We start from the raw sequence: 20171 nt of genomic DNA, 5'->3' as shown, positions 1-20171 counted from the left end.
ATTCACAGGTCACAAGTTGATTCGATCCCGATTAATCCCGATACTATACTTGAAGACGATTTTTGGGATATTTGTATATCACTTTCGAAAAAAAACAAATCAAAATGGACATAAGAGCATAGGCAGAGTTTCACTTTTGTGGGTGGGGAGGGGGGTCAAAACACGAAACAACGAAATTCCACATATCCATCTTGCTTCCTCAGGTGTAGTTTTTGCAAAGCAAAAGACCATCTCTAAGGTGCTAGTCACATGATCTGTTCGAAAAATAATTTTGACCCATTATTTAATATACTTGATTCTTGTTCATTCATTCATTTTTGTTGTTTTGTTGCTAAACAACTTTTATAGCTAACATTTTACTAGCTACCACCACTCAAGTAAAAATATTTTTGTTTTTTGTTTGAACAGCAAATGGCTGTTCATTATAACATTATCTCTTTACCTGCTTTAGTCCAAACCTGCTTAAAAGCAGGATTCAAAATACTCCATGCCTCTGTTTTTGCAGTGAAAGCCAAAACGAGCACAAATTTCACACTTATAAAAGGATTCATCCGAGCAAAACGACAGTAGGTACCCCGTCTGCCATCGCTGAGGTGTGCCGCCCGCAGCACATAACCAACGGCAGCTAATGTTACTGTTTACATTGACTGACACTGGGCTGCGGTGTAAACACCAACACCCCAGTAATGGCCAAACACCAGAGGGCAACTTACACAAATGTCTACACGGATTAGTCGAATGATGTTATTTCATGAGCAGACTGTAAGGCCTGTAAGGCTGCTGCTGCTACTGGACAAGAGTAGAAGTGCAGCCACTAAATTGTGTATTTCCACCAAAAAACATATTCAAGGCTCGGTACACACAGATTTTGATTTGATACAAGGATTCCATGATGTTATATGGCGATATAGCTCAGAATCTATTTTTTTGTAACACCCCTAAGGTGAAAGCATTAAAAATGTTCATATGTGCAGTTGGCATCAGGACACCCTCAACTTGGGATATTCTATTAAAATTCCACGGGGTCCATTTGCAAAGGTTTTTCTAGGGCATAGGTACGAAAGACAAAATGTTTCAATTTTTAGAGACGATTTCTTTCTTCTTTGTGTCAAATGTGTTTTCATCCATGTAAAAACAAATCTATTCGTATTATAAAGGAAATTTTAATGCTCATAAAAATAAACACTGTACATTTATTGGCATACAATTTTTACTGTCTGACTATATTATGTTTAACCTCAGAGTTGTTATGTTCAATAAAACGCTCGGAAACTGACTCTGTGCTTACTGCCGTTTATTGTTGGTCGCCATTATCTTATCATCACACTTTCTTTCCAACACACACTTTACGGCCGTGACGTCACGCCGTCGTAACATTACCCTGTGGCTGTGGTTACATGCCACATTCACCCCCCCCTTTATCAAAGTGCAAAACACATTCAAACATATTAATAGAACACGACTTTAAGGCCAGAACGTGGCCAACCTATCTGGGTAAACAGGGTAGACTACCTGTTTACCCGCATAGCCAAGTGGTTTATTCTGCCACATAACAGGCTATGCGCTAACCTAAACCTGACTGAAGAACATAGTCTCTGAGGTAAGGGGGCTTCCACCGAGCCCGAACAGGGCGGGGCCTCGGTCCGAGGGCGTCAACCGGCGCCTCAGGTTCGGGTGGAATTCCCGGGGCTACTGGAGGGAAATCCCAGTCCCCCGCAGTGTGGCGTGGATCAGCCACGGCGGTCAGTTCTTGTGCTGAAGGCGGGTTGACGCGCCTAAGGCGGCTGGCATGCCAGCGGGAGCCGTCAGCCAGGCAGAATGTAACTGGGCCCAACTGTGCTATTACCTGTTGGGGTGAGGACCAGAAGGAGAGCAGCTTGTGGGACCGATGGGGCCGGCGGATACGGACCCAGTCCGACACCTTCAGTGTGTGTCCTCTCACCCGACGTGCCCTGTCGTAGCGGTGCTTCATCCGGCGTTGCTTCTCTGCCACCTTGTCGCTGACAGAGGTTCCTGCTGCCGGAGGGCCTGGAGGATCTCCCTTGGGAGGTCGCAGTCGATCCATGGAAGGTTGGAGTTCCCGTCCTAGCATCAGGAAGGCTGGGGAGCTACCTGTCGTGGCATGTGGCGTAGCTCTGTAGTGCAGTAGTATGTTCTGCAGCGCCGTGCTGAATGGGAGACCGTCAGCCAGATGCGGTCTCAGGCCATTCTTGAGGGTCTGGTTGAACCTCTCCACCCCCCCTGTTGGCCTGCGGGTGGTACAGGGCCGTCCTGATGTGTTTAATTCCTCTCTCCCTCGTGAAGGCAGTGAAGTCAGCCGAGATGAACTGGGGCCCGTTGTCGGTGGTAACGGCGTCAGGAACACCCCAGCGGGCAAACAGGGAGGAAAGAAAGTCAGTGATTTGCTGTGTGGTTACTGAACTCACCGGGAGGAACTCCGGCCACTTGGAGTGAAGGTCGTAGGCCACCAACAGGAACCGCTGGTGATGAGGAGTGCCATGGAACACCCCACAGATGTCCACCTGGATGTGGGACCACGGCGTCGCTGGCCATTGGAGGGGCTGCAAAGGCGGCGTTGGGGGCGGGCCCGTCTTACCGCTGATAAGGCAGGCAGTGCAGTCCTTCACCATCGTTTCAATGTCTCTATCTATGCCTGGCCACCAAACCAGGCTCCTGCAGCGCTGTTTCACTCTCACGATGCCCAGGTGACCGTCGTGTGCCATGTTCAGGATGCCTTGTCGTAGAGAGCTGGGGATCACCATGCACAGCCCCCGGGCGACGCAGTCACCGTTCCAGCAAGAAAGGTCGTCTCTGACCCGGCGGAAGGGAGCCAGCTCCTCTGCCACCTTTGCAGGCCAGCCCTCCCGGATAAACGTGCGGAGCTGTACAAGCACAGGGTCCTGAGCAGAGGCAGCCTGGAGCTCCTGCAGGGAGATGGTTGTTTGGAGGGGCTCGTGCAGCATGAGGATCAGCTCTGACTCCGAGCCGTCCGGGGCGGTGTCAGGCGCTGAGGTGGGCGTGGCCCTGGAGAGCAGATCAGCCACAGCATTATCTCTGCCGGGCGTGAACACTGTCGTGAAGTTGTAGGCTTGTAGTCTCTCTGACCACCGGTACAGGCGTAGCGGTTTGTGTCCCGACCCTGTCGTGGCCAGGAGGGCTGTGAGTGCTTGGTGGTCGGTGAGGAGTGTGAAGTGCCGTCCGTAAAGGTACATGTGCCATCGCTCGCACGCCCACACGCAGGCTAGCGCTTCCCTCTCCCCCACAGAATACCTCTGCTCCGTGGGGGTCAGGGATCGTGAGGCAAACGCCATGGGACGTTCGGTCCCCCCGTGTAGCTGGGACAGGACTGCCCCTATCGCCATGTTGGATGCGTCGCAGGTCACCAGCGTAGGGCTTTGGAGGTTGAAGTGCGCGAGTACAGGAGGGGAGGTGAGCTGCGTCTTCAGCAGGCAGATTGCCGCGGAGCACGTGGGTGTCCAGGCCCAGGGAGCATCCTGCTTGAGGAGCGCGCGTAGAGGTCCGTGGTCTCGGAGTAATGTGGAAGGAAACGCAGGTAGAACGTGGTCATGCCCAGGAATGAGGACAGCTGTGCGGGGCAGGAGGGCTCAGGCAGGCGCAGGATGGCTTCCACGTTTGAGTGGAGCGGGCTGAGGCCGTCGGCGTTCAGGCGAAACCCCACAAACTCGATGACTGGCGCGGAGAAGATGCATTTCTCCCCGTTCAGCGTGAGGTTGTGGCGGGTGAGCACCTCAAGCACCCTGGAGAGGCGGTCGTCGTGTGAGGCTGCCGTCGCACCGTGCACCACTATGTCATCCAGGTACACGACAACGCCAGGGATGCCGGCGAAGATGGTGGTCATGATTTTTTGGAAGCAGCTGGGGGCGGAGCTAAGACCAAAAGGCATGCGGGTGTACCTGAAAACGTCCATGTGCGACACAAAAGTGGTGAGTTTGCGGCTCTCTGGATGAAGAGAACGGCTTGGAGATGGCGCCCACCGAGTGGATAGTGGTTGAGCCAGATGCGTTGGGTAGACGGGGCCCGGGGTTCACAGGCGCAGGAGCAGAGCGGCAGACTCTAGAAAAGTGGTTCATCTTACCACAACGTTGGCATCTTTGTCCAAGAGCCGGGCACGCGGGCGTACGTGTGCGGTGCAACGAGGAGCTGCAGTTTCCACAAAGTTGTCCTATCGTGGTGCCTTGACGTCCCGCGACGTTAACCTCCAGCCCGTCGAGAGGGGCGGCGGTGTCGGGGAGTGGGGCCGTGAGAGCAACAGTATGAGATGAAGGAGAAAGATGTGGAGCGAGGTGGGGAAGGGCTGGAGCTGGGCCCGAGGCAGCTAGCTGGGACGCTAGCAGGGCCGCGGACTCAAGTTGGAAGGCCATTTCCACCGCTTTAGACAGCGATGTGTCGTCCGGCGATAAAAACAGCTTCTCCCGCAGTTTAAGGTCCGTCGTGTGCTCGGCTAGCTGGTCTCTAATCATCTCTTCCTCCAAATCTCCGAACCTGCAGAGGCTGGCTAGGCCCCGAAGGTCGGCGACGTAATGGTGGACCGACTCGCCGGGCCGCTGGCGACGCTGCCGGAAGACAATCCGCCGTACCATGATGCTCTGTGGAGCAGTGAAGTGTCCGGAGAGCAACGCAATACAGTACGTAAATTTCGTGGCCGGTCCGAGGGTCCGAAAGATGCGCTGGCCCTCACTGCCCAGGCTATGGATTAGCATTGCCCACCTTCGCGCATCGCTAGCGCCGGCTAGCCCGATGGCTTCTATAAAAGTCTCGAAGGACTCTATCCAGCGGGGCCACGGGATTGGCGGCTCGCCAGGCAGGGCGAGGAACGGAGGAAGAGGCGAGAGTGGAAGCTCCATCATCGTCGCCAATGTTATGTTCAATAAAATGCTCGGAAACTGACTCTGTGCTTACTGCCGTTTATTGTTGGTCGCCATTATCTTATCACCACACTTTCTTTCCAACACACACTTTACGGCCGTGACGTCACGCCGTCGTAACATTACCCTGTGGCTGTGGTTACATGCCACAAGAGTTTCTACTTTGTTGTGAAAAATACATACTTTAGCAACAAATTATGAAACAATCATTGTTTAATTCAATTTTCACTTTGTCTTTTTCACCAAAAAGATAATGCTGTGCAACCGTTTATTTTTTTATTTATTTTTAATGGGAGGGGGGGATTAGCAAGGGGGGTGGGGGGGTTGCGTTTCCCTAAAACGCTGTCAGTTTTTCTTTTTTTGGGGGGGGGGGGGGGGGGCTTTGCTTTTCCATAAAAGGCTGACAAAGAAAAGATTACACTAGATAGAAGACGTGTTTGAAAAGATGAAAAAGTACGAATCAGTTTGCAGCACAGATAATGGCATAACCATACTATCTGTACTCAACACCAATGAAGCGTTATATTGGATAGCTGCGGCACAATAATATAACCACCTTTCAAGTAGATGTAGTGTATATAACTAAACCCTACTATCACCCCCCCCCCCCCCCCCCCCCCCTTACAGCCATTAGTCGACTGTAGAGAAAATGGCCTGTTTGTGTGCAAACCTGCAATATTCACAGCAGTTGTCCTTTCTGCTCCTGTTCAAGCATCATTCACCGGAGTGACATGAAACTGAGGTCAGAGATTGCAGTCACCCTGCAGTTAAAACTATAGATTTAGGACCCCTCTAAATTCACTCCAGCATAACTATTTTAACACAACTTGTTTAAAAGATAAAATGAATATACTAAATTCAACTTTTTTTTTCTTCCCTATCAGACAATTTCAGTTTCTCTAATATTCTATTCTAGTCCAATTTATATTTTCTGGGTGTATTCACACCATCTTAAATGTGCATTCACAACTTTAGTTTGTATATATGCTTATAAAACATAATTTATATATATTCATTTTTTTATTTTGCTTTCTTGAAAAAACACCACTGTCAAGGACGCTGATTCGAGCAAGATAGCACAAAAGTGGTTGCCAAGCAACTGTTGGTAATATTTGAAGTAGACTGTTTACATTTTAAATCTTTATATTGTATACTGTTGTCTGGCAGTTCACCAAATTACATCCTTCAGTCTGACATACCCTCCGTTTAATTTATTTACATGGTTGCCCCCAATTATCATACTCTTTTTCTGCTTGGCAGAAATACACTAATGGTTGAACAGAGAAAATGCAAAAAAACTACAACTGTCAGATTTAAGTTTTCAAAATTATATACAGTATCCTACATCTGTGTGAAATGCAATGCACAACATGTAGGGCACAGCAACATTAACTTTTGGGAATCCTCTCACTGAGTCCTCACCTTATTGTTAGTGGAAGTATACAATGTATGTGTTCAATTGATCCTTGTAGCTGAGTGGTCTGGGCAAGAACATAGGTTTGCATAGGTACGGTGGGGACATAACACTGCCAACTTTTCAGGATGCTCAAATTGTCCCCACCAAATTTGAAACAACCTTATTGCATTAAATAATGAGTTCAGTTAAGTAGGTAATTTACACTGCTGGCCAAAAGTATTGGCACCACTACATTTCTGTCAGATAATGCTCTTTCTCCCAGAAAATGATTGCAATTACAAATGCTTTGGTAGCAATATCTTCATTTATTTTGCTTGCAATTTAAAAAAAAAAAAAAAAACACAAAAGAGAATGAAAAAAATTTAATCATTATCATTTTACGCAAAACTCCAAAAATGGGCCTGACAAAAGTATTGGCACCCTCAGCCTAATACTTGGTAGCACAACCTTTAAACAAAATAACTGTGAACAACCGCTTCCGGTATCCATCAATGAGTTTCTTACAATGCTCTGCTGGACCATTCTTCTTTGGCCAACTGCTCCCGGTCTCAGAGATTTGAAGGGTGCCTTCTCCAAACTGCCTTTTCAGATCTCTCCACAGGTATTCTGTAAGGATTCAGGTCTGGACTCATTGCTGGCCACTTTAGAAGTCTTCAGTGCTTTCTCTCAAACCATTTTATAGTGATTTTTGAAGTGTGTTTTGGGTCGTTGTCCTGCTGAAAGACCCATGACCTCTGAGGGAGACCCAGCTTTCTCACACTGCGCCCTATATTATGCTGCAAATTTTGTTGGTATTCTTCAGACTTCAAAATGCAATGCACACGGTCAAGCAGTCCAGTGCCAGACGTAGCAAAGCAACCCCAAAATATCAGGGAACCTCCGCCATGTTTGACTGTGGGGACTGTGCTCTTTTCTTTAAAGGCTTCGTTTTTTTTCCTGTAAATTCTATGTTGATGCCTTTTCCCAAAAAGCTTTACTTTTGTCTCATCCGACTAGAGAGCATTCTTCAAAATATTTTTTTAAGTTTTAGCAAACTCCAGTCTGTCTTTTTTTATTTCTTAGGGTCAGAAGTGGGGTCTTCCTGGGTATTCTACCATAGAGTCCCTTTTCATTCAGACGGCGATGGATAGCACGGGTTGACACTGTTGTACCCTCGGACTGCAGGACAGCTTGAACTTGTTTGGATGTTAGTCGAGGTTCTTTATCCACTATGTGCACAATCTTTTGTTGAAATCTCTCGTCAATTTTTCTTTTCTGTTCACATCTAGGGAGGTTAGCCACAGTCCCATGGGCTTTACACTTATTGATGACACTGTGCACGGTAGACAAAGGAACATTCAGGTCTTTAGAGATGGACTTGTAGCCTTGAGATTGCCCATGCTTCCTTACAGTTTTGCTTTTCAATTCCCCAGATAGTTCTTTGGTCTTCTTTCTTTTCTCCATGTTTAATGTGGTACACACAAGGACACAAGACAGAGGTTGAGTCAACTTGAATCCATTTTAACTGGCTGCGAGTGTGATGTAGTTATTGCCACCACTGGTACGTGCCACAGGTAAGTAACAGGTGCTGTTAATTACACAACTTAGAGAAGCATAACATGATTATTCAAAGGGTTCCAATACTTTTGTCTGGCCCATTTTTGGAGTTTTGTATAATTTTATTTTTTTCCCATTCTCTTTTGTGAATAAACGAAGATATTACAACCATAGCATTTGTAATTGCAGTCATTTTCTCGGAGAAGTTGAGCATTATCTGACAGAATTGCAGGGCTGTCCATAGTTTTGGCAGCAGTGTAGATTGTACAGTATTTACATATGTTTCAAGGATAGAATTGACCGTACCATTATTATGTGAATTATATTCATTTCGTTAAGACTTACATTTACCCCCTTTTCATTTGCTGAATGTGCAGGTCCATTTTTTTTTTCTTAAACGCACGTTTTATTGGCTGAATACTTGCCCCCCTCCCCCATAAACACACGCAAGTAGTAGTAGTAAAAAAAAAAGTCAATTTTGTGAAAAAGGGGAACACACCACTAACTTTGCTACCGATAGTCTGACCTGCATCAGAGTTAGCATACCATTAAACTTTAAGCTTGCTAACCTGCAAAGCTCGAGTACAAATCTGCTGAGAGAGAAGTGTCCTCTTGTATGTGTTTTCGACTGTTAACACTTTTTAAACTGAGAAATGTAGTGAACTCGATTGGAAACTATAGAACCAAAAAAATTTTACCAAAAAGCTGCTTCGAGAGAGAGGACCCAAGTTAATTTTCAAGTTGTATTTTATTTATGTGGTCTGAAAGCAGCCCAATGGAGCGTTCATCTTTGGTTTAGTTTGGCTCCGTTTGTGGACAAGAGCAGTAGTGTTTTACCAGAAAGAAGGCTCCATTTTATTTATTTATTTATTTTGGTCATTCCCTGACAAAGAAGTTTTTTCAGCAATATGTATTTATTTATTTAGACAGACAATATTGAGTGGTCTTAAGATTTTTTTTTTTTTTTTGCATCCCCGGATAGGTAAGAGATTATTAACAAGTAAGTATTTATTTTGTATGTTAATATAATTTAACTTATGTTCAAATATTGCAATTTAAATTTGCTAATGAAATCAATTTATTCTGTAAGTTTAAAAAAAAAAAATTAAAAATCGTACTTTTTGAAACAAAGGTTTGAATTGAACGGTATATCACCTGGACAAATACACGTGAAAGTAAGTACAAGTCAATACAGATTTATTTTGCAATGATCATTTAGCCTATCAATTAAGTGTTTTGTAGACCAGCAGTAGCTTTTTATATAGTCTATCCTTAGAATCACATAACTGGTGTAATATGGTCAGTTTCCTTGCACAATGGTACCTCTACTTACAAAATTAATTGGTTCAAGAAGTAACCTGAAAAATCTTTTTTTTCCGAAATTTCCAAGCACTACATAAACCGCACATTAAATTTTTTATAATCGGGATAAAACCGGAATAAAACAACAGCCAAACACATTCGAATCATTCCATATAGAGTGGGGAGAACAAGTATTTGATACACTGCCGATTTTGCTGATTTTCCCACTTGCAAGCCATGGAGAGGTCTGTAATTTGTATCATAAGTTCTCTTCAACTGTGAGGGACGGAATCTAATTAAAAAAAAAAAAAAACAGAAAATCACGGTGTATGATTTTTAAATAATAAATTTGCATTTAATTGCATGAAATAAGTATTTGATACATCACAAAAATCGAACTTAATATTTGGTACAGAAACCTTTGTTTGCTATTACAGATACCAAATGTTTCCTGTAGTCCTTGACAAGGTTTGCACACACTGTAGCAGGGATTTTGGCCCACTTCTCCATGCAGATCTTCTCCAGAGCCTTCAGGTTTCGGGGCTGCTGCCGGGCAACACGGACTTTCAGCTCCCTCCATAGATTTCCTATTGGGTTCAGATCTGGTGACTGGCTAGGCCACTCCAGGACCTTAAGGTGCTTCTTACGGAGACACTCTTTAGTTGCCTTGGCTGTGTGCTTTGGGTCGTTGTCATGCTGGAAGACCCAGCCACGACCCATCTTCAGGGCTCTCACTGAAGGAAGGAGGTTGTCAGCCAAGATCTGGCGATACATAGCCCCATCCGTCCTCCCCTCAATACGGTGCAGTCGTCCTGTACCCTTGTCAGAGAAGCAGCCCCAAAAAAGGATGTTTCCTCCTCCATGTTTCACGGTTGGGATGGTGTTCTTGGGGTTGTACTCATCCTTCTTTTTCCTCCAATCATGACGAGCCGAGTTTAGACCAAAAAATACAATTTCTGTCTCATCTGACCACATGACCTTCTCCCATTGCTCCTCTGGATCATCCCGATGGTCAGTGGCAAACTTCAGACGTGTCTGGACATGCACTGGCTTCAGCAGCGGGACCTTGCGTGCGTTGTAGGATTTTAATCCATGACGGCGTAATGTGTTTCCGATGGTTTTCTTCGAGACTGTGTTTCCAGCTCTCTTCAGGTCATTGACCAGGTCCTGCTGTGTAGTTCTGGGCTGATCCCTCACCTTCCTCATGATCAGTGATGCCCCACGAGGTGAGATCTTGCATGGAGCCCCAGAACAAGGCAGATTGACCGTCAACTTGAACTTCTTCCATTTTCTAATAATCGCTCCAACAGTTGTTACCTTCTCACCAAGCTGCTTGCTTATTTTCCTGTAGCCCTTCCCAGCCTTGTGCAGGTCTATTATTTTATCCCTGATGTCCTTACACAGCTCTTTGGCCTTGGTCATTGTGGAGAAGTTGGAGTTTGTTTGTTTGAGCATGTGAACAGGTGTCTTTTATACAGGTAACAAGTTCAAACAGGTGCAGTTACTTCCGGTAATGAGTGGAGAACAGGAGGGGTTCTTAAAAAAAAACTAAGAGCCGAAATATTTACTAGTTGGTAATGTATCAAATACTTATTTCATGCAGTTAAATACAAATTTATTATTTAAAAATTATACAATGTGATTTTCGGGATTTTTGTATTAGATTCCGTCCCTCACAGTTGAAGAGAACTTATGATACAAATTACAGACCTCTCCATGGCTTGCAAGTGGGAAAATCAGCAAAATCGGCAGTGTATCAAATACTTGTTCTCCCCACTGTACCTAACCTAATCGTTAATACCTGTAATGAAGTAGATAATAGAACATAATGCAAAGTAAGTGTGAGTGAGGCGATGTCTTCTTTCATAAAATCGAAAATGGCATTGGCTTTGTTGCAGACTACCATCTTGGTGATTTCCTTCTTCCTAATCCAGAGGAGAAGTCTCTCCATCTCATCAAAAAACTCTTTGTGAGACTAAAACGGGAGGAAACTTTTTTGGTGAAAACGTTGTGCCCGCTATACCAACAACAACACCGTTGCGCCTGTGCACATCATCATACTGCAACACTCAAATTGAAACTACATCAACAGTAGACCAATTGAAGAGCAGAATACTGAAGCATGATTGGAAAGATTATGACCGACAGGGCAGCAGGATCTTGAGGCGGGACATTTAAAAGCAAGAAGTACATATGTATCGTTTACAGCAGGCGTCTTCAAACCGGTCCTCAAGGGCCGAGTGGGTCTTGGTTTTTGTTCCAACCGATCGAGTACAGACAGTTTAACCAATAAAGTTTCTACCAAAACAAGCATCACCTGACTGCAATCAACTGATTACACTTGTATGACACCAAATTGGTGCAAAGGTGTCGTCTTTTATTGTTGGAATGAAATCCTGCGCCCACTGCGGCCCTATGTGGAATAGTTTGGAGACCACTGGTTTACAGGACTGTACTGTATTTTTGTCTCTCGTATCCTGAAATTTCTTTTCTGTAACAAGAAGCAATATTTTCCCTTTTAGGCGAGTCTTAACCCGAAAACTCAGTTTGTAGAGACATTCGTAAGTAGAGGTACAACGCCCGTCCCATCAGACCATAGGACATGGTTCCAGTAATCCATGTGCTTTGTTGACATGTCTTCAGCAAACTGTTTGCAGGATTTCTTGTGTACCGTCTTCAGAAGAGGCTTCCTCCTGGGGTGACAGCCATGCACACCAATTTGGTGTAGAGTGCTCGTGTGGTCTGAGCATTAACAGGCTGACCCCCCACCTCTTCAGTTTCTGCAGCAATGCTGACCGCACTCCTGTAACGAGTCACATGTCATTTTGGAGGGAAAATGACAAACAGTACTCAATTTGGACATTTTGGGATGTTCGTAGTTTCTGAAGAGTGTACTCACTTTTGTTGCCAGGGGTTAGATATTAATGGCTATATTTTTAGTTATTTTGAGAGGAAAATAAATTAACTCTATTATATAAGCTGCACACAGACTACTTTTCATTGTGTCAAAGTATCATTTTGTCAGTGTTGTCCCATGAAAAGATATACTTAAATATCTGCAGAAATGCGAGGGGTGTACTCACTTTTGTGATACACTGTATATTTGGCATATACTCTGGCAGCATTCTGTATTAGCTGCAGCTTTCTGACAGATTTTTTTTTTTTTTGTTGTTATATCAAGACCTGTAAATTTACCATTACAATAGTCTAATCTACTAAAAATAAAAGGAAGGTTAAGTTTTCCATGTCTTGTTTGGACAGAAGCCTCTTAATTTTGGGTATATTTTTTTAGATGGTAATGGGCAAAATTTAGATAGCTGTTGAAGTTTAGTTCTCAGTCAATAATCCTGCAAATATTTCTGGCTTAATTTGTAGCTGTAAATAACATTGTGCCAAGATAAGTGCTGATCTTTGACCTTTTCTTTTTTGGCACAAAAATGATCACCTTTGTCTTTCCAACATTTAGCTGGAGAAAATTCTGGCACACACAGTATTCACTGATTTCATGAATACATTTACTCAGTGAGACTAAGGGACTATCGTCATGTGGGGACATTGAAATGTAGGGTTGTGTGTCATCTGCAGAGACGTAATAGGAGATGTTGTACTGTTCCATAATCTGAGCCAAAGGAAATACTGTATATACAACTCCTAGCAAAAAGTATGGAATCACCAGTCTCGGACGAGTACTCACTCAGACATTTTATCATGTAGAAAAAACTCAGATAAAAAGCTTGAAAAAAATAATGAATTAGTTCAAAAGTGCAACTCTTTAGCATTCAGAAACACTAAAAGAAATTCCAGCATCATCACCTTTCGCAATGCAGATTCTTGACTCTTGACAAGGTGATGATGCTGGAACTTTGGTTTGGTGCTGTTCCAGTGAGATTTACAAAGATGACCGCCTGAAGAGAACATAAAAATTCCCTGAGTCCTTGATGGTTTGGGGTTACATGTCAGGCAAAGGCACTGGGGAGATAGCTGTGGTTAAATCTTCAATAAATGCACAAGTTTACATTGAAATTTTAGACAGCTTTCTTATCCTTTCATTCATTCATTCATTTTCCATGCCGCTTTTCCTCACGAGGGTCGCGGAGGTGCTGGAGCCTATCCCAGCCAACTACGGGCAGTAGGCAGGGCTTTCTTATCCCTTCAATTGAAAATATGTTTGTCATTTTCCAAGATGGCAGTGCATCATGCCACAGAGCTAAAACTGTTAAAGCATTCCTTGGAGAAAGACTCATCCAGTCAGTGTCATGGCCTGCAAATAGCCAAGATCTCAACCCTATTGAAAACCTGTGGTGGAAATTGAAAAAAAAAAAAAAAAAAAAAAGGTCCACAGCAAGGCTCCGACCTGCAAGGATGATCTGGTAACTGCAATCAAAGAGAGTTGGCACAAAATTGATGAAGAATAGTCATCGAGCCCATGCCTCGGAGACTGCAAGCTGTCATAAAAGCCAGAGGTGGTGCTACTCAATACTAGAGATGTGTTTTGATTGTTATTTCTTTGTTTGTTTCTCATGATTCCATATTTTTTTCCTCAGATTGAAGTGATTCCATATATATTTCCCTGCACTTGCTCTATAATAGTAACGTTTACTGACCACCACAATGTTTTTTATTCATTTCTTTTTGTGTGTCTGAATGCTAAAGAGTTACACTTTTGAACTAATTCATAATTTGTTTCAAGCTTTTTATCGGAGTTTGTTCTACATGATTAAATGTCTGAGTGAGTGCTCGTCCGAGACTGGTGATTCCATACTTTTTGCTAGGGCTTGTAGATGTTGAATAAAAGGGGTCCAATATTGGACCTGTGAGGAACCTCTCATGTGAATTTTATTCGTTCAGACACATGGTTTCTGACACAATGAAATCCCTATCTTCTAAATAAGATTTGAAATACTGAAGCACATTGTCAGCGAGCCCTACACACTGTTACAGTCTGCTTAGCAGTGTGTTGTGATCAACTGTGTCAAATGCGGCACTGAGGTCCAGTAACATCAGAAGAAATCCATAAGACACCCATAGCATTAACCGTCCTGTCTTTGCTCCCACTTCTTTCCCTCAATTCTTGTGGGAAGATTTGGGCAACCCATGCGTACTTGGACTCAGCCGATACACAACCACAGCCTCGTATACGGCCGAAAACAATTGAAATTTCAATACAATGTATAACTCCAGAATTGCTATAGTACTTTTTTTCCACTTTCAAATTCATCCCATGGGCCGTACTAGTACCATATTGGCCCGAATATAAGACGGTGTTTTTTTTGCATTGAAATAAGACTGAAAAAGTGGGGGTCGTCTTATATTCGTGGTCCAGACGTTATACCCATTCACGACGCTAGATGGCGCCAGATATCATTGAAGCGATGTTCTGTCATGACCGATCTCAGCTACTCTCAAGTTTAACCAGTTTGCATTATTTTATTGCAATGTTTTTCCTTATTCAGATTTGTTTCAAGATGACAGTTACAGTTAGACTTCACTTTGATGGTTAATGCAGTTATTGCAATTTTGTTGTTTTATCACAATATATTGGTTTATTAACATTTCAAAAACCAGAAGCCATTCATTTACGAATGTGATTGCGCTTTAGTTTTCATATTTAAATGTTCAGATATTTAGATTTGAATGAGGCAAAATAACATGCTTTCTCTCTCAAATATATTATTATAATCATTTGTTTCGGATGTACTGTAATTATTTTCTGTATGAAAAATTAATTTGGTGTTCAAAAAGTCTTTTTAAAACTTGAGTCTTGAAAAATAGGGGGTCGTCTTATAATCAGGGCCGTCTGATATTCGGGCCAATACGGTATATAACTACTCATGGTCCTGCCCTGGACCACAAGGTGTATGCTTGGATTTTCTCGGTTGGTATCTGGTACAATGGTTGAGTTTGATTTAACCCTGTAAGGCTGATGCAAACATGGTCTGTTAAAATGTTCTGCATACTGAAAATCGCTATTTTTCAAAAAGTTTTACATCCTGTATCGGTTACTATTTACCTAACATCAACATCATTAACTCACAGTATCAAAACCTGTGTGAACTGTAGTAATTTACCTGCTAACATGTACATTCAAGAGGTGAGAGGAGAGCAGAACATTATGCAGTCAGCCGCACCCCCATCTATGATACTTAAGCCAATTTACATAGAAAAAGGGAAAAAGAGCTCCATATAACAGCATCCTTTGGGTTATATATGACCTCTATGTTCCTTTAGTGTGCTTGTATATGTTTCACATGTAATGAATCCTCATCTGCTCACATGACTCAGAGGAAAGATTCGCACTAACAACTACCACAATTATTACTGGCACAGAAGGAAATACATACACTGCTATAGTGCAGGGCAAATAATACCACTACAGTATTTCAAATTGATTCATTTGACCTTTTTTTTTTTTTTTTTTTTTTAGTACGTTTTAATGCAAAACATGCCTACATTGTTTTTTTTACAATTACCAGTGAGAATGGAATTACTGAAGTGTTAACATTTTTGAAAACATTTGACTAAAAAAAAAAACATTTGAGGGGAAAAATATTCATATTTGCATTATTCAGCGATTAGACTAATTGATGAGTGTTTGATTTTGTTGCTGTTGTTTTAGAGTGATGAATCATTCATTTGCTGACGGACGGACAGACGGACGGACACAGACAGACAGATAGAAAGATGTGAGAAATGTTGAAGAGTGGCTGCAGCTCACAAAGAAGTTGAAGCAAAGAAATGCCACAGTGCAGCTCTGAGTGACGTCAAGCAGGAGGCCCCGTGGGGATGAGGTGAGTCAGAGCCAGGGCCGCGGCCTCGCCAGCTCTCCGCAGCTACGAACGCGTCATCACCAGTCTCACTGACACCCTCTCACATTTCTCTGCATCTGCTTCAATGTGCCTCTGCCTCGCTCCATCCCTCCACCTCCTCAAGAGGATCTCTTCACGTCCGTGGCATACGCCAGTCCTAGCAAAGCATGTCTATCTGTCTTTCTCTGCACTCTTTTGGGTGGGTTTGTACAGCGATTGGAATGTTTTCTAGCTGACATCGAGGAAGGTTTTCATTTAGTTTGCACAAATAAGAAGGATGCTTATTTTAGCGCAGTAAAATGTTTTTGTGATACCTTTGGTGAATAGAATAAAAGAAATTGATAGTGTTTATGATCATTTTTACTTTGGTGACCGTGGAACAGGAGGAAAGCACAACACTATATAATATATTCAACACCAAATCATGTTACGGTTGAAAGAGCACAAGCTTTTGTATCTGACCTGTGTCAGTTTTTGCTGGGAATGAGCTCATTAATGCAACATACACACCAAGAGATGGAAGAATTGAGCTGCGATGATTCACTCTTCACTGGCAAAACCATGCTTATCAAATTTTCAAAGATGTGCCCAGTCACAAAGTCTCCTCATGTAAGATATCCCAACAAATAAACTATACCAAAGCCACTCTGCTACCCCACATCTGTTGGTCAACAGCTGATACTTAACAAGTAATATGGACAACAATGAATATTCTGAAGCTAACAGCCACTTTGCATCCACAATACAAGTGCCACTTCAAAATCAAATATGTTCCTTCTGAAAAACTGTTCATAGCAACAAAAAGGTTATTAAAACATGCATCTCTTTGGTTAAAGGTGATTAGTTATAAACTTATGAATATTAGAGTTATAATTGTAGGTCTATATTGTGAATGTGTAAGGTTCCTTCAACTTGAATTGGGTACATTTTCAACATTGTCTCAACAATATCACATTGGAACAGAAAATGTGTTCTTTTTAAGATGCACTTAAGCACACAGAGCAGACTGTGTAGCAGTACAGCGATGGTGTGGCACAGAGGAGCCCCTAGTGGGGAGCAGTGTATTTAGACCTTGCATGTATACATCTGAGAGACAGAATTTCTTTTTGGACAACCCTTGTTTCAACTGTGACAACACTGGTTTTCAAGCCATCTTAAGTCTGTTCGAGTCCCATTTATGACAGGTTTGTGTCTCAGCCACAGTGTGTGAATGCTTGTGTGGGTGGGTAAGGTTGGGGGGTCATGAGTGTGTCTGACAGGGGGGATTGGTGGTGGCAGCAGGTTGAGAAGGTGGGTGGGGGGTCTGTAGCTTGCCCGGAGAAAGAGGTCTGCACCACATATAACATTAAAGCCGACATCTGACGTAAGTACATCAATAATTAAAGCATTTTATTCATAGCCTGGGAGAAAAAGAATCAATTGACAAATCACATATTCACTCGAAGTTACTTCAAAAGCTCAGACAATTAAGATGCAAAACATGTCTGGGTTGTTGCGTGCGATACCATTTACCCATTTCTCTATTTATAGGGTCTGGGTTATTTGGAATATAGTCATAGTTAGAGTATAACCAAAGGTAGACATGGAAACCATGACTGTAGTTTTTCTTTGCACAAGGCGAGTGCATTCAATCACCCAAATATCACAATTGAATATAATACTGTTCTTGTTGAATATTTTACATTGCAGAGAAAAAGTATCTTATCTGCCCCCTTCTCAAATGTCATCCATCTATCCATCATGGTCTGGTCACGGAGAGAGCAGCTTTAACGGGAAAGCCAAGACTTCCCTCTCCCCAGCCACTTCAACCAGCTCCTCCGGCGGGATCCCAGGCCAGCCGAGAGACACAGTCTCTCCAGCGTGTCCTGGGTGGTCCCTGGGGCCTCCCACCGGTGGGACATGCCCGGAACACCTCTCCAGGGAGGCATCCAGGAGGCATTCGAACCAGATGCCCGAGCCATCTCAGCTGGCTCCTCTCAACGCGGAGGAGTAGCGGCTCGACGCTGAGTCCCTCCCGGATGACCGAGCTTCTCACTCTTTCTCTAAGAGAGCGCCCGGACACCCTGCGGCGGAAACTCATTTTGGCTGCTTGTATCCGGCATCTTGTTCTTTCAGTCATGACCTACAGCTCGTGACCATAGGTGAGGGTAGGAACGTAGATTGACTGGCAAATCAAGAGCTTCTACTCAGCACCTTCTTCACCACTACGGACCAGTGCAGAGTCTGCATTACTGCAGACGCTGCACCGATCCGGCTGTTGATCTCTTCTACCCTCACTCGTGAACAAGACCCCAAGATACTTAAACTCCTCCACTTGGGGCAGGATCTCATCCCCGACCCGGAGAAGGCACTCCACTCTTTTCCGACTGAGGACCATGGTCTCGGATTTGGAGGTGCTGATCTTCATCCCAACCGCTTCCAGTGTTGTTAATCTTACTTTTAAAAAATAATTCCAGTTACAAATTACTTCTCCCAAAAAGTAATTGCGTTAGTAACTCAGTTACCTGAATGTGTGAGTAATTAGTTATTGGCAAAGTCACTGGTTTTACTTTTCATGTTTTTTTTTTTTTTTCCATTCAAAAAAAAAAAAAAACATAGGTCAAACAATGTGAAGTTCAAAAGGTTTTTGGGACAGCCTAGCCCTTATTTACCCTAAACCTAACTAGACACAGGGGTATTGTGGATATTGTGATAACTAGATAGTAACCTTTGCTATGTTTGGAAGTAATTTAATGTTGTGAATCAACCGTTAAAGTTGTTAAAATTGCTCCCGTTACCGCATTAGTTCCATTCTGTCTACTTTCTACATGTGAAAGTTTTAAAACGGTTTCATCATTTTAAGAAAGATTGAAGTCAAGATTTTGCTGATTTAGGAATATTTTACATAAAAAGCAACGAGGAAGGTTCTCTACAACAGAGCCTTTCTGAGAAGTCTACTGCTTTAATATGGCGGCTGTTTACTAACGCCGGGCAGTGTATCATTTCGCACCTATTTCTCTATACATTTGCTAACACTGCCGAGTCTGTCATTTTGCATCTAGTTCATATAAATGTGATATCTAGCATAGCATCATGTGAGCGTAGTTTGTAGGCTGTCTGCAACAGTCAGGTATTATTGAAGCCATTTAGCCTAGCATCGCGTTTGCAACGGCGTCACAACTCCCTCTTTCCCACTCCCGCTCTTCTCTCTCCGTACCTCGCAGACTTTTCTTGCGTCATTCAACCAACATAGTAACACAAAGTAACGCACGCCTTTACATCCTCAGTAACGGTAACTGCGTTGCAAAGATGAGAAAAGTAATTAATTAGATTACTCACTACAGAAAAAAATAACGCCGTTAGTTACGCCGTTATACTCTTAACGCCGTTATTAACAACACTGACCGCTTCACACTCAACTGCGAACCGCACCAGTGAGTCTTTATAAGTTACAGTGGGGCAAATAAGTATTTAGTCAACCACTAATTGTGCAAGTTCTCCCACTTGAAAATATTAGAGAGTCCTGAAATTGTCAACATGGGTAAACCTCAATCATGAGAGACAAAATATGGGAAAAAAAACAGAAAACCACATTGTTTGATTTTGTAAGAATTTATTTGCAAATCATGGTGGAAAATAAGTATTTGTTCACACCAAAAGTTCATCTCCATACTTATGTTATGTACTGTTATGTACCCTTTGTTGGCAATAACGGAGGCCAAACATTTTCTGTAACTCTTCACAAGCTTTTCACACACTGTTGCTGGTATTTTGGCCCATTCCTCCATGCAGATCTATTCTAGAGTAGTTATGTTTTGGGGCTGTCATTGGGCAACACGGATGTCAGATTTTCTATTGGGTTGGGATCTGGAGACTGGCTAGGCCACTCGAGGACCTTGAAATGCTTCTTACGAAGCCACTCCTTTGTTGCCCTGGCTGTGTGTTTGGGATCATTGTCATGCTGAAAGACCCAGCCACGTCTCATCTTCAATGCCCTTGCTGATGGAAGGAGATTTTCACTCAAAATCTCTCGATACATGGCCCCATTCATTCTTTCCTTTACACAGATCAGTCGTCCTGGTCCCTTTGCAGAAAAACAGCCCCAAAGCGTGATGTTTCCACCCCCATGCTTCACAGTGGGTATGGTGTTCTTGGGATGCAATTCAGTATTCTTTCTCCTCCAAACACGAGAACCTGTGTTTCTACCAAAAGTTTTATTTTTGTTTCATCTGACTATAACACATT

The sequence above is a fragment of the Corythoichthys intestinalis genome, chromosome 1 (genome assembly GCF_030265065.1).
Source record: "Corythoichthys intestinalis isolate RoL2023-P3 chromosome 1, ASM3026506v1, whole genome shotgun sequence".
Taxonomy (NCBI): Eukaryota; Metazoa; Chordata; class Actinopteri; order Syngnathiformes; family Syngnathidae; genus Corythoichthys; species Corythoichthys intestinalis.
Note: the sequence above shows the minus strand (reverse complement) of the source record.